Source organism: Trachemys scripta, chromosome 1 (genome assembly GCF_013100865.1).
Source record: "Trachemys scripta elegans isolate TJP31775 chromosome 1, CAS_Tse_1.0, whole genome shotgun sequence".
Taxonomy (NCBI): Eukaryota; Metazoa; Chordata; order Testudines; family Emydidae; genus Trachemys; species Trachemys scripta.
Window position 1 is genome coordinate 137,167,324 of NC_048298.1, and position 5,231 is coordinate 137,172,554.

The window sequence follows — 5,231 nt, forward strand, 5'->3', positions numbered from 1 at the left end:
CCCCCCCCAAACTGCCCCCCAGGACCCTACCCCCTACCTGTACCCTGACTGCCCAAAACCTTACCCACACCTCCCAGAAAGCCCCCCGCGAACTCCCGACCCCCCCCTTGACTGCCCCCCTCCAGAACCTCCCTGCCCCTTCTCCTGCCCCCTGGCTCCCTTGTCGTTGGCCTTCGGTTCGCCTAAGGGCTCTCTGGGAGCTTGCTGAGTCTGAGCCGTTCTCCCAGCACGCTGGCCAGCAGCGGGGGAGGAGCTCCAGCCTGCCAGAGGCGAATGCAGGGAGGGAGCTATGCTGCAGGGAGAGGAGGGAGAAGTGGAGGAGGGACTCTCTCTCGCTGTCGGAGCCACATGTAAGTGGCACCATCCGGCTGCCCTGTTAGCCGCGAGTGCTCTGCATGGGGGGGAGGGAGGGAAGTCCGGACATTAACAAATTCCCCCCGGATGCTATTTTTAGTTAAAAAATCCGGACATGTCCGGGGGAATCCGGACGAATGGTAACCCTAGAACTACATCACTGAATAAAGAGAAGCTCTCTCAAGCACCTTGGGCCTAGAATGATCACTGAACACCACATGGTACCAGAAGCAAACAGAAATTAAAGTAACCTAATAGAAGAATCGAACAAGTAAAAGCTCAACCAGATCTGAAACTCTCTAGAAATATGAAAGACAGTGGAGTCTGCAAGTAATTTAAACAGCCCTGTGCTCTGTATTTGCAAGCAATGAGTGCCAGTGAAAAAGAAGACAATCAGAAGGTGGTCTTATTTGTTGACATTAGTTGATTTGGATGCATTTGATGTGTTTAATAGTTTTTGATTAACTCAGGCAGAGAAAGGTAACTATGGCACTGTAAAACAGAAATTTGAATAGTGCTGCATTCTAAGTAAAAATGAGACATGTAAGAGTGATGTTGTTAACCTACCAGTACAACAAGAAGGTGAAGAGTCTGTGACTGATCTAAGGCTGAAGAGCCAATCTTGCAATTTCGGGGGCCTAGCTGAGTCCCTGATAAAAGACCAGAATGTGACTGGAATCCAGAACAAAAACCAAAAAAGTAGAGAGAGACTACTGGGAGACCCAGAATTAAGCCTTGATAAGGCAATTAGAATATGCCAAGCCACAGAAGTCACCCAGTCCAGAATGAAGCTTATGGAGGGCAGACAGTGCTCTCAGACTATGGACATGACAGGGAATCCAAAATACCACAAGACAAGAGACCTGAGGCAGAAAGGCATGTGCAGATCAAAGTCAGAGTCAAGCAAGAACTGTACACAGAGCTTATGATGCTGGCAAGGCTAGGTGCCAGCTCATGCCAAGACGCCTAGGCCTCAATTGAACATTTACAAATGCATAGCTAGAAACCAGTCTGGCTCACTTGTGTGTTAGTATTGTTAAAATAGGTATTAGATTTATAAAAATGTGTCTAGTGTTTAGACTTTATGAAATGCTTGTTAGTTGCTGCATACATTAATCTCACTTATGATATCTGTATCCCATGTTATAAGGTAATATTTAAGTGTTTGCTCTGTAATTGTACAAGTGTTTGGTCTGAAACTGTGAATCTGTACAGTCAGGAGAGAAGCATTACCAAGTGTGAACTACTAGTTTGCCACAGGAAGTATCATCTCCTGATCAACGAAAGAAGGCCCATAGACATCAGACAAACCATTATGGAACATCAGAGTACAAAACTTTGTTGATTGCTCCCCATAAACACATGAAGAGGAGACATGCACCGAGGTCTTGTCCCACTTGCTTGAACTCTGGGGGAAGGGAATAAAAATCCCTTCATTAACGAGGAAACAATGCAGGCAGAAGCCCAGCTGCAGAGTGGGGGCTATCCAGTTTATTGCACTGAGTGTAGCATGCATGATTACCTGCCCTGTGGGCGGGTGGCGTATGTGTGCATTCGGTGCAAGGAGCTCCTGGGCCTCAGAGACCACGTACGGACTTTGGAGGCAAAGGTGGCAGAACTGGAGGAGCTAAGGGAGGCAGAGAGGTATGTTGATGAGGCTTTCCGGGACACTGTAGAATTGTGCCACCTCTGGTCAGACAGCCCCTGCGCTGTTGAGGAGGATGAAAGGCCCAGGGAAGCAGAGCAGTCAACGGGAGCAGAGGGAAACCTTCCCATAGTTGGGACCCTCCTTCCAGACGGTACTGGGGTTGCCTCTCGCACTGAGGTTACCTCTCCAGGGGAGGGAACTCCAGTTGCTCGGAAAAGGCAGGTATTAGTATTGGGAGATTCGATCATTAGAAACGTAGATAGCTGGGTTTGTGATGACCGGGAGAAACGTATGGTGACTTGCCTGCCTGGTGCGAAGGTTGCGGATCTCTCGAGGCATCTAGACAGACTTATGTGTAGTGCTGGGGAGGAGCCGGTGGTCGTGGTACATGTAGGTACCAATGACATAGGGAAGGGTAGGAGAGATGTCCTGGAGGCCAAATTTAGGCTGCTAGGGAAGAGACTGAAATCCAGGACCTCTACGGTGGCATTCTCAGAAATGCTCCCAGTTTCAGGTGCAGGGCTCGGTAGGCAGGCAGAGCTTCAGAGTCTCAATGCGTGGATGAGACGATGGTGTAGAGAGGAGGGGGTTACATTCATTAGGAACTGAGGAAACTTCTGGAATGGGGGGAGCCTATACAGGAAGGATGGGCTCCACCTGAGCCAAAGTGGAACCAGACTGCTGGCACTAAACATTAAAAAGGTTGTAGAGCAGTTTTTAAAATAGAAGATGGAGGAAAGCCGACTGCTGCAGAGGAGCATGTGGATCGGACAGAGACTTCTCTTAGGGGAGAGTCTAATGATAGAGAATCTCCAGGTTATAGTCAGGAGCAGAGGATGGAAAATGATAAAGTAGGGGCCAGATCAGATGATAAACATTTACACAAAAAAGAATCTGACACATCAGAAAAGGGCAGACAAATAAACAGTGACAAGTTTTTAAAGTGCTTGTACACAAATGCTAGAAGTCTAAATAATAAGATGGGTAAACTAGAGTGCCTTGTGATAACAGAGGATATTGATATAATAGGCATCACAGAAACCTGGTGGACTGAGAGCAATCAATGGGACACAATCATTCTGGGGTACAAAATATATCGGAAGGACAGAACAGGTTGTGCGGGGGGGGAGTGGCACTATATGTGAAAGAAAATCTACAATCAAATGAAGTAAAAATCTTAAGCAAATCCGCATGTTCCATAGAATCTCTATGGATAGAAATTTCATGGTCTAATAAGAATATAACATTAGGGATCTATTATCAACCACCTGACCAGGACAGTGATAGTGATGATGAAATACTAAGGGAAATTAGAGAGGCTATCAAAATTAAGAACTCGATAATAGTGGGGGATTTCAATTATCCCCATATTGACTGGGAACATTTCACTTCAGGACGAAATGCAGAGATAAAATTTCTCGATACTTTAAATGACTGCTTCATGGAGCAGCTGGTACGGGAACCCACAAGGGGAGAGACAACTCTAGATTTAGTCCTGAGTGGAGCGCAGGAGCTGGTCCAAGAGGTAACTATAGCAGGACCGCTTGGAAATAGTGACCATAATACAATAGCATTCAACATCCCCGTGGTGGGAAGAACATCTCAACAGCCCAACACTGTGGCATTTAATTTCAAAAGGGGGAACTATGCAAAAATGAGGGGGTTAGTTAAACAGAAGTTAAAAGGTACAGTGACTAAAGTGAAATCCCTGGAAACTGCATGGGCACTTTTTAAAGATACCATAATAGAGGCCCAACTTCAATGTATACCCCAAATTAAGAAACACAGTAAAAGAACTAAAAGAGAGCCACCGTGGCTTAACAACCATGTAAAAGAAGCAGCGAGAGATAAAAAGACTTCCTTTAAAAAGTGGAAGTCAAATCCTAGTGAGCCAAATAGAAAGGAGCAGAAACACTGCCAAATTAAGTGCAAGAATGTAATAAGAAAAGCCAAAGAGGAGTTTGAAGAACGGCTAGCCAAAAACTCCAATGGTAATAACAAAATGTTTTTTAAGTACATCAGAAGCAGGAAGCCTGCTAAACAACCAGTGGGGCCCCTTGATGATCGAGATACAAAAGAAGCGCTTAAAGACAATAAAGTCATTGAAACTAAATGGATTCTTTGCTTCAGTCTTCACGGCTGAGGATGTTAGGGAGATTCCCAAACCTGAGCTGGCTTTTGTAGGTGACAAATCTGAGGAACTGTCACGGATTGAAGTGTCACGAGAGGAGGTTTTGGAATTAATTGATAAACTTAACATTAACAAGTCACCGGGACCAGATGGCATTCACCCAAGAGTTCTGAAAGAACTCAAATGTGAAGTTGCGGAACTGTTAACTAAGGTTTGTAACCTGTCCTTTAAATCGGCTTCTGTACCCAATGACTGGAAGTTAGCTAATGTAACATCAATATTTAAAAAGGGCTGTAGAGGTGATCCCAGCAATTACAGACCGGTAAGTCTAACGTCGGTACCGGGCAAATTCGTCAAAACAATAGTTAAGAATAAAATTGTCCCACACATAGAAAAACATAAACTGTTGAGCAATAGTCAACAAGGTTTCTGTAAAGGGAAATCGTGTCTTACTAATCTATTAGAATTCTTTGAAGGGGTCAACAAACATGTGGACAAGGGGGATCCAGTGGACATAGTGTACTTAGATTTCCAGAAAGCCTTTGACAAGGTCCCTCACCAAAGGCTCTTATGTAAATTAAGCTGCCATCAGATAAAAGGGAAGGTCCTTTCATGGATTGAGAACTGGTTAAAAGACAGGGAACAAAGGATAGGAATTAATGGTAAATTCTCAGAATGGAGAAGGGTAACTAGTGGTGTTCCCCAAGGGTCAGTCCTCGGACCGATCCTATTCAACTTATTTATAAATGATCTGGAGAAAGGGGTAAACAGTGAGGTGGCAAAGTTTGCAGATGATTCTAAACTGCTAAAGATAGTTAAGACCAAAGCAGACTGTGAAGAACTTCAAAAAGATCTCACAAAACTAAGTGATTGGGCAACAAAATGGCAAATGAAATTTAATGTGGATAAATGTAAAGTAATGCACATTGGAAAAAATAACCCCAACTATACATACAATATGATGGGAGCTAATTTAGCTACAAGAAGTCAGGAAAAAGATCTTGGAGTCATCGTGGATAGTTCTCTGAAAATGTCCACGCAGTGTGCAGAGGTGGTCAAAAAAGCAAATAGTATGTTAGGAATCATTAAAAAGGGGAT